This window comes from Tupaia chinensis, unplaced genomic scaffold, assembly GCF_000334495.1.
Source record: "Tupaia chinensis unplaced genomic scaffold, TupChi_1.0 Scaffold000527_1, whole genome shotgun sequence".
In the NCBI taxonomy this organism is placed as follows: Eukaryota; Metazoa; Chordata; class Mammalia; order Scandentia; family Tupaiidae; genus Tupaia; species Tupaia belangeri.
The window spans coordinates 4605587-4615522 of NW_006160040.1; the positions used below are offsets into that span (position 1 = coordinate 4605587).

Below are 9936 nucleotides of genomic sequence, written 5' to 3' on the forward strand. Positions count from 1 at the left end.
TATATATATCAACTTATCAATTTAAACAATTTTAAGTTAAAACACTAAATGACTACTATTCACTAAATGAATGTGTGTATTCACTGAATCATATACATACACACACACACACAAGCACACACATCAATGAATAAATGTTTATTTGGGTCATATAACTCACAATGCTGACATCGTAAATTTTTATCTCCCTTTAATATGCTTTAAAAGTTTAGGAAGTTACCTTAAGGTAATTTTATAATATAAGTAATGATTTATAATTCTGAGACCTTTCACTTTTTAAATTAAAAATATGTTAAGATTTAAATAAACTATAAAACTGAAAGTATTTAACTTTTCCAAGGTCATTCCATTATTTCACTGCAATGTATTGGATTTCTCTGTAAATACAGATATAAAAGAGCTATATAAAAGAGCATGAGAAGACAGGCTATTCTTTGGTTGCCCAATTTCACTTATAAACTGGATCTTGAGGACCAGCAGATGATGTAATGGTTATATCAATGGACTGCCATGTAGTTGACTGTGGTTTTGAGTACTGGACTCAGCAGCTTGAAACTATGCTGGGCATGTGTGCATGTATGCCCAAAATTCCAAGAGGAGACTGGAAAAGGGATTGCAGAGTGTCCATCCCACCCCTCCCCCAGGGAATGATTTCTTGCTTTGTCTCTCTGTCTCTCTGGTGAGCACATGTGCCCTATAGCAAAAATCTTTCACACACACACAGAAAACTAACTGGAACTTGTTTTTTATCTATTTACTTAAAAAGCATGCCATAAACTGTGTGTTTACAAGTAATACACAAACATTTAACAATAAAACACTGGGCCAGACACATGGCCTGGTGATTAAGGAAGCCAAATCCCATATGGACGACTGTGGTTTGAATCCTGGCCTCAATGTCTCAAAAAACATACTGAGCACATGTGTGTGCCTATCTGTGTGTGTGTGTGCCCCAAATCCCAAAAGGATAGAGAAATGGAGAAGGATCCTGGAACATGACCATGTCCTGCTGGGAAGTGCTTCTCCTCACCTCCATTTAACCCCCCTGCTTGGTGAGTGCTCTTGCCCAATGACAAAATAAAACAATAAAATGCCAACTGGGAAAATGCAATATATGGTTCTAATAATCATCCCACAGAAATTCTCTAAGTGTTTCTAGTGAAAACATTTTTAGAAACAAGCATCTTCTAAAAAAGCTCTTTTTTTCTTTTTTTAAAGGTTTTTGCCATAGGGTGCCTTCACTAGATGGTGATAGAGACAGGGAGGCACAGTGAGAGGGAAAGTGAGAAATCACCCCTGGGGAAGGGGGGGATGGTCATGCCACAGTCCCTTTTTTTCCATTCTCCTCCTGGGATTTTGGGCACACACACACACACACACACACACACACACATCCAGAGTAATTTTCAAGTCACAGGATTCCAACCAGTCAACCACATGGGAGTCCAATGCCTTAAACACTAAGCCACCTGATGGCACCCTAAAAAGCCTTTTTATTTCATACAATAATTTTATGGTAAATATATATTTTTCAACACTGGCTTAACTTGGTTTAATAACCAACAGGGGTGGGGGGAACAAGCATGAAATAATGTTCCCATAGTGTAACTATCAAACTCAGATTTTCATAATTAAGATGTCTAGTTTCCCAGTGCCCCTAGAAATACAATCACTAACCAGTCTAAAGAATCTTCCCAACCTGATTTCTAGAGTATAACATGCTAGCATAAAGTACCAGGTAATTTCTTTATGGCCAATTAATGTCTTTCACATTTAATGTAATGACCATGAGCTAGAAAAACTGAGTAAGCAAATCCTATTTTACACAGAATTTCACACAAAAATCAAGATATTTTATTTATGTGATGTGAAAAAAAGGGACTGACTTGAGAAATTATTTTTTAAAAAAATTATTGCATTTAACTATTTATTTATTTATTTATTTTAATTTGACCAGAGAGGGACAGAGTGAGAGAGAGGGGTGGGGGAAGTGAGAAACTAAGCCACCAGGTCCAGGACTTGAACTACAGTTGGCCATGTGGAGTCCAGTGCCCTGAACCACCATGCCATCTGCCAGCCCTGTGAAATTCTAACAAAGAAGAGATTAAAATTGGTGACAAGGCTTGCTTGGTGCCAATATGTTTCCAGCAGCACTTTCTACACATTTTAAGCAGTGCCTCTACCCCTAAGCATCAACCTAGTCCTTCTACAAATTCAAAGTTGTTTTCTCCCCCACATCTTTGGTTCCTCCCAGTTAATGATATTTGCTGCAACATAAACATGGCTTGTTTTTAAATATGAAAATTCTTTTTTTTAATTGTTTGTTTTAATTTTATTTACTCCTTCATTTTTATTTTAACTTGACCAGAGAGAGACATGGAAAGAGAGATAGGGAAAGTGAGAAAGCAAGCCACCAGGTCCAGGACTTGAACCATGGTCAGCCATGTGGGAGTGTCCAGTGCCTCAACCAGCACGCCACCTGGTGGTCCCCCAAAAAATTATTTAGAATTAATACATGATATTATAATAAGAAGCACTCATTTTATCAAAAATTCAAGTGATTAAGAATCCTTTATTATAGTCAAGATTCAATGGCTACTTTCTGTCAGCTCAAAGTCTCAACAAATCCTTAAGTTAGTTGTTTAAATATTAATTTATTACCTATTCAAATAGTAAAAAGATATCTTGCAAATTTCTAATGGCTTACTAAAAGGAAAATAAATATAATCTCAAAACAAAGAGAACAGCACACCTATTTTCTAATTTTTTCACTCCATGAGTTATTCACATATATAGGCACTTTAAGGGCATAACGCGTTAAAGGTGAAAAAAAGATAATTAAGCTTAACTATTGTTTCAAAGGATTCTCCATGATTTCCTAAGCAACCTATGACCTTAAATTAAAATTTAATACACAATTTTTAACATCCTATCTTTGTACAAAATAGTATATCTCATTTTAAACAAAATAAATATGTTGGGAAAATACTTTTAAAAATGAATCATTCTGTTTTCTTCATGTCAGAGGTCATTTGGGGCACTGTTAAGAGAAATAGCTGAAATCTGGACATTTTTTAAACAGTCTCTTTGTTAGTATCAATCTCTCTGAACAGTTACAACAAAGAGGACAGGATGTATGTATATATTATAAAGAGGACACAGAGGGTAGATAGTACAGATACAATTCATCCTGTAAGCAAGAGGAAAAAAAAAAAACAAAGTCAACAAACATTGGTTCTCTGGTCTTCAAACCATTTAGAAAACAAAAAGTGTTAAAGATTTGCCTTTGACCTCTTCACACTATCCTAAGAAGCCCAGAAAATCTGACAGTAAATAGTATTTTCCTTTGAGTCTCAAAGCAAGGAAAGAAAAGTGGTCAAAGATAGGAATGAGAGGAAGTGCTGAGTAGAGAAGTAAGCCACAACATTTTCTGAGCGAAAAGGAGTGAGTTCTCAGTGTATGACCAGAAAAAATGGTATAAATAAAAGAAAGACAGCGTAAATGTTGGAAGAGGACTCTCGTATGTGCTGTGATACCTAACAGTTGGCGGCGAATGTTTGAGATGCACTACCTTAAATTTTTGGCTTTGACTAGATGGCAGTAAAAATTCAAAACAAAACAGTAATTTAAAAAGACAAACTCTCCTTCGAGAATGTCCCTACTCGGTTATAAATTGTATTTTATAGCCCCATTATAAATGAACTAGGTATGCATCTAATCTAATAAAATCCAAATTATTAACACACTATATATTACCTAGTTCGATGCACTTGCATTTATAATGGAAACTTCTAATTAGAACTGACTGCCTTCCCGCCCCCTTCAGAAATCTCTGTCCAAATGATGAGTCCCTGGCTCTTAGGAACTGAATGATGATTAGTCCAAACCAAAAATAGAAATACACAATTTCCTTGCCAATGACAGGCTTAGGAAAGGTCATATGACCCAATCCTGGCCAACAGAAACTGAGACATCTACTGCAGAGTTTCTGGGAAAAGTTTTTCTTCCTTGATAGGTACTTGGGAAGAAACTTTTGCCCCCTAGTTGTGGATGGTTCTGACTGCACATGGTGATGGGAACAGCATACCCTAGCAACCTTGCAACCAGGAGGAGAGAGACTGCTAGCAATGCTAAATAAAGGAGAACAAAACAAGATGGAAAACAAAAAGGTAATGTAGCTGAGCCAATGAATTAATCAGTCAAGCTTGGAACTGCCCAACCTCAGGACTTATGTGAAATAATAAACTTACTATTATATCTACAAACTATATCTTATCCAATTGGATATCAACTAAGTAGACCAACTCCAACTCTAATAAATGACAATGTGCATCATGCTCAACAATAAAGTTTCATTTCTCCCTGGGGTTAACAATCACTTCATTAAATAAAAGCCTCTCTAACCCCACCTTAACAAAGATAAATGTTTTGTTACTTGGTCTAAATTTTCTATCATAAGCCATTTATGTATGGACAGTGTTAACGGTTCACCAGCTTATAAAAAATTAATTTTTGCCTTTTTATCGTATGGGAATAAAAATGATCAAATGATCATTATTTTGGATACCCCTCATAACTTTTTGATACATGTATGCATGCTCATTTTCTCCCTTAATGAAGCCCAGCAAGTCTACAGCTCCCTGGAGTGGTTAAGTGGACCTGCATTAACATTCTGTTCCTGTGGGCCAGCAGGTGGCATGGTGGTTAAAGCACTGGACTCCCATATCACAGTTTGAGTCCCCAACCTGGCAGCTTGATTTCTCACTTTCCCTCTCTCTGTCTCTCTCTCTGGTGAGTGCATGTGCCCTGTAGCAAATTTAAGTAATTCTAATAATACTCAATAAAACTAAATAAATAATTCTTTAAAAAATTCTATTCCTTTGCTCAGGTAATTACGCATATTGAAAAAGTGTTATAGGTTTTCCTTTTTAAAAGTTTCTTAAAAAAAAAAAAAGCATAAATAAGGCCCAATATAATGGAAGACCTTCTTCAAAAGCATGGGAAACAGATCTTTCACATCTTCCAGTCCTGTGTACAGTGCCTGACACAGAATAGTTATCAAAAATATGTTGAATATATTTAAGTTTTGTTGGTGTAAAATCAGTAAATTGAGACTAGGTGTATAAAAAGAAGATAACATCTCCCAGTGTTCCAATTTTGTACAAGTCTAGCCATTTGGAGTAGAGTCAATCCAGTTACCACCCCACCATTTCTCCCTTGCGGACTATAGTCTTCTCAGCCAACTTCTAGCAATTAAGGGCCTTCGGGAACAGCTGCAGGAATTGAATATGCAGCTCAGCTTTTGCTGCTTTATTAATGAATAATGGAAGGCACTATGGAACCCAACATTTGAATTAATATTTGGTTGCCCATGTGAGGCTCATGCTAGAGTGTGAGCTGTGAGGCAGAGATGTGGGCAATGATGCTGGAGAGGAAAGTGGAATCCAGATGATGCTAGGCAGCATGAGACATTCTTAAGCAGTGTGGATTCAATCCTATCATAAAGGGTCTTTAGACTGGAAAGCAACATGGTCAGATTTTCATTTTAGATAAACAGGTCTGCAGCTATGTGGATGATGGGTAGAAAGGTAGGAGGGTGGGTTAAGTTTGGAAGTGAGAGATAACAATGGCAGAACCATAAGAGCAGAAGCAGGGACAGAAATCCACATAGGAATCATTTCTACATGGATGTCTCATAGGCAACTTAACTTCAACAAGTCTAAAAACAGAACTCACTTTCCCTTAAACTGACCCCTAAGACTCTTCTCAGGTAATTACTGCACTATTCATCATGTAGTTCAAGACAGACACTTTAGAGCCATCCTTGATTTTGTTATTTTCCTCAGTTCTAAATGCAATTAAATAATATATATCTTGTGGTTTCTAATATCTTGCTCTCAAACCCATTCCCTTTTTTCTAGTTCTCCCACTGCATGCTAGTCCACCACCATCTTTGCCATAGATTAGTGGAACATCATCCTAAGTGATATCTCACATTCACTCTTAGCCCTGAAAAATGTATTCTCTACACTGTTTCTAGAATGAGCCTTCTAAGACATTGATCTTGGCATTATCTTGCTTAAAACTCCTCAGTGGCACTCATCGAATAAAGTCCACAATTCTTGACAAGGCCTATAAGCCTCTATGAGAGCTTTCTCTCCTGCCTAGTAACAGTAAGAATACACATTACAGAGCATTTCATTACTGAGTGAGGCACTGGACTATGTTTTGCCTTTCATTTTACTCTGTTATATTCTACAACATTGTGAGGCAGGAACTATTTGCAAATGAGGCAACTGAGTCAGGAAGAGATTACATCTCTCGTTCAAGGATGTAGAGCTAATGTGGTATTGAAGCCAGGTCCCCTCTGACTTTTTTTTTTTTTTTTCGGAGAGGTTTTTGCTATAGGGCATGTACGCTCACCAGAAAGACAGAGAGAGACAGAGAGACAGAAGACGAGAAATCACCCCCCTGGGGTGATGGCCACATCACAACCCCTTCTCCATTCTCCTCTCAGGATCTTGGGCATGCACGCACACACATGTGCCGGTGTGAGTTTAAGTCACCGGGTTTGGGACTAAAGTGAGAAATCACCCCCCAGGGGGGATGGGCACGCCGCAACCCCTTCTCCTCCATTCTCTTGGGATCTTGGGCACGCACGCATGCACACACACTCGCCCGGCCTGAGTTTTAAGCCACCCGGTCCGGGATGCGCTAACTGCTGGTTCCCCAAAGTATTTGTTTTTAATTGCCTGAGGGCATGTTCACTCCCAGAGAGAGAGCACCTCCCCAAATAGGGTGTGGTCATGCAGCCATCTTTTTTCCTTCTCCATTTCTCAGACTGTCAGGAATTTGTATATGCAGGCACAAGCACCCAGTGCCTCTAGGGCCAAGATCCAAACCCTGTGAGATCTGGCTCCCAACCTACAGTACGTAATCACTGCCCTACGGGCGGGCCAGCTTGGAACACGTGCTCCTAAGTTTCTGCACTCCCCTCAAACTATCTGCTTCAACCATACTTGCAATACTTTTAGTTTCTGGAACTCATCTGCTCTCTTGCCATAAGGCTTTCACACATATAGTATGTGTATCCTTCTCTCTCCTGTGGGAAAAAATTTATTTTATCAAGTCTCTGCTTAAAAGTCATCGCCTCAGAGAAGTCTTCCCTTACCATTTAAAATTAAATTATTTGTTTACTTCTTCATGATCTCTCTTTGGTAGAATGTCAAAATTATTACCAGTGGTCTTCAGATCTTAGTGTGACATTCACCAGGGGTTTAATAAACATTTGTTGCATGAATGCATGTATGAATGAATGATGCCAAGCTACAAGGTCCCTAAATGGGAAACTTCACCTATTTAGGCTGATGAGAAACAGAAAGAGGCAAATATAAATTTGTTCATTCACTGGATATTTATTTTGTAGCTTCCAGATTCAGTCAATACTCTTGAGAACTTACAGCCCTCATGGGGGAGGACACATAAACATGTGATTATAGCACAATATATGTGCTTGTTATAATTGTGGCAGGAATCAAATACAATAGACATGAAGATGATAAAGAGAATATAAGTCTATGGGAAATCACAGAAGAGGAAATTCTTGAGTCCTTCTGCAAGATGAATGAGTCTTACAATATATATCACATAGTACATGTGTTTCACTTATGAGAGAGGAGCATCTACTATTGGGTTGTTGGAAAAGTCATGCTGTATTTTTCTATTTAAAAATGCATCATGACTTTTCTGATGACCCAATATATACCGGGGCACTTCACAGCTCATTCAATTCTCACAACAGTTCTATGTTGTTATTCCCATTTTGTAGATGTAGAAATGCAAGCCTAGAATGGTCAAGTAGCTTGCCCAAGGTTATGCAGTACATTAATAAAGGAGGAGAATTTGAGCCCAGGTCTGACTCCAGCACCCATTTACTTACTATTATATAGCAATCCTTTGACACTGTAACCCCCAGAGTCTGCTTGCTTTTATTTTCAATATAATTCTTAACAAAACTGGTTAACTGGTTTCCCATTCTAGCATAAATAAGCAGCAAAATAAAAGATCAGGAAGAGACCAAAGTTAAGTATACTGACAGCAGGGGAAAGAAAGGACAGAAAGACTAGAAAAACTGGCCACAAAAAATTAAAAAAAACAGGGATCATATGGTGCTATACCCTATATATATTAAATGTGGTTCTCACATTCACTACAATTTAAAAGAAATAACTCTTTATACGTAAAAGGATAAACTTTAAGCTCCTAAAGTTGATTCTTCTCTGGTAACTCTGGATAAATAAATCATAAATCATCATTGTTTCCAAAGTGTTCCTGAAGAGGGATTATCTAAATCTTAAAGTCTTCATTTTGTGGATATGGCAACTTCTCTGTTGCTTTAAACTAAGTTCTGGCTAGTATAAAGAAACTGTCCACTTTAGCTTACAGATATATTCAAGTAAATTACAAATTTTAAGAACTCATACATACCTTGAACACATGTGAATTGAGTTTATAGATTGGCCATCATATTTAACATGTTACTGAACATTCTTAATATCTAAAAATACCACTTCTCTACAAAAAATAATTATAAGTCTTCGAATAAAAGGTGATAAATTGACTTTACAAAATGCAGGGAAAACTATACTACTGTATTTTTAAGTTGCTGCACTCGCAAATTAAATAGATATGTATGTTAAAAAAAACACAATTTAGGCAAACAGAGAAAGCTGAGTAACAAGAGAAAATTGTTTCACCAGTTATCTTGAAAAAAACTAACTAGGAAACATTTAATATCCTTTATCATTTTTAGAGGCTATTAAATGTGAAACTTTCCACACAGAACACTGTTCGTAACAATGTGAAAAGTATACTGGCTACACTTTCCAAAAACATGAAAAAGAATAGGAAAAAACAAGTCTTTACTTGCCATAAGCTGTACCTTTCAGATATTTTTCCAGGAGCAATACAGTTTCTGCCTAGAAAGCTCTAGAAAACCAATACTTATTTAAACTACTGTTTTTACTTTGGTTCATCTTGTCCAGTTTTGGCCCAAAATTCAATGTTTTACAGAATAACGGCAATTTTAATATGCAAAGTGAGTTCACCATAACAGCTCAAATTATAACAACCTACCGAAAGCAAACACAACATGAATTAACAGCAAATAAAATTTCATTATACTGAGAGACAGTTGTGCTTCTAATGCTCCTCCTTACCTGGACGCTCTAATCAGAATAAACTCACTTTTCTCTCTTACATCTTTAAAAGGACACCTCTTAGAAAGCATAAGCAGGTGAGCAAGAAGCTTATTCAACCCATCCAAAGAAACAGCATTTGAAATCCCGTCTGATGGGCGATAAGGTGTCTCTTTCACCGAACGAAGACACTCGGTTTTTCTCAAAATGATTTGCCTAATGTTTTCCAGTGCTGTCTCTCGAGTACTCGAATCTCTACTGCACAGTCCATCCCATCTCACTTCATTCTCTCCTTCGGCCATGACAATCGGAGTTTTTCCTTTGCAGGCTTCAGTCACCTCTCAGCATGCCCAAAAAGCTCTTGGTATTTTAAAAGTGTATGAATAAAATCGGAGAAACAGAGTCGTCAAAAAACACGTCTGGGTGACATTTGGAACCAGAAGTGTCTTTCGGACGGACGTTTTCAACCGCTCTACAAGACAGATCACCCTCTCAGCCCACACGAAGGGGCAATCTTCTGGTCAGACGGGGAAAAACAAAGTTGGAAAGTTGCAGCCTACAGCGGTGGCTTTGCAGGACAGAAGGCTCGGCAGAATTCTCCGTCTCGCGGGGTCAGCGGATATCCTCACGTCGAGGAGCTGTCAAATCCGTGCTCTGCCCAAAGAGGCTGGTAACAGTTGAACGCCCTCCAGCCATTTGGGCATTTTTTTTTTTTTTTGTCTGTGTAGCCACGCGGTCC

At 37.8% G+C, this 9936-nt stretch overlaps 1 protein-coding gene across 1 annotated transcript in view; it reads right to left on the minus strand.

The window, feature by feature from the left end:
* The window catches only part of SESN1 (sestrin 1), a gene marked incomplete in the record, with an annotated part of 115180 nt that extends 105252 nt beyond the window's left edge, over positions 1-9928 (minus strand). The window contains 1 exon segment of the mRNA XM_027775126.1: positions 9219-9928.
* Between the last annotated feature and the right edge of the window lie 8 nt (positions 9929-9936).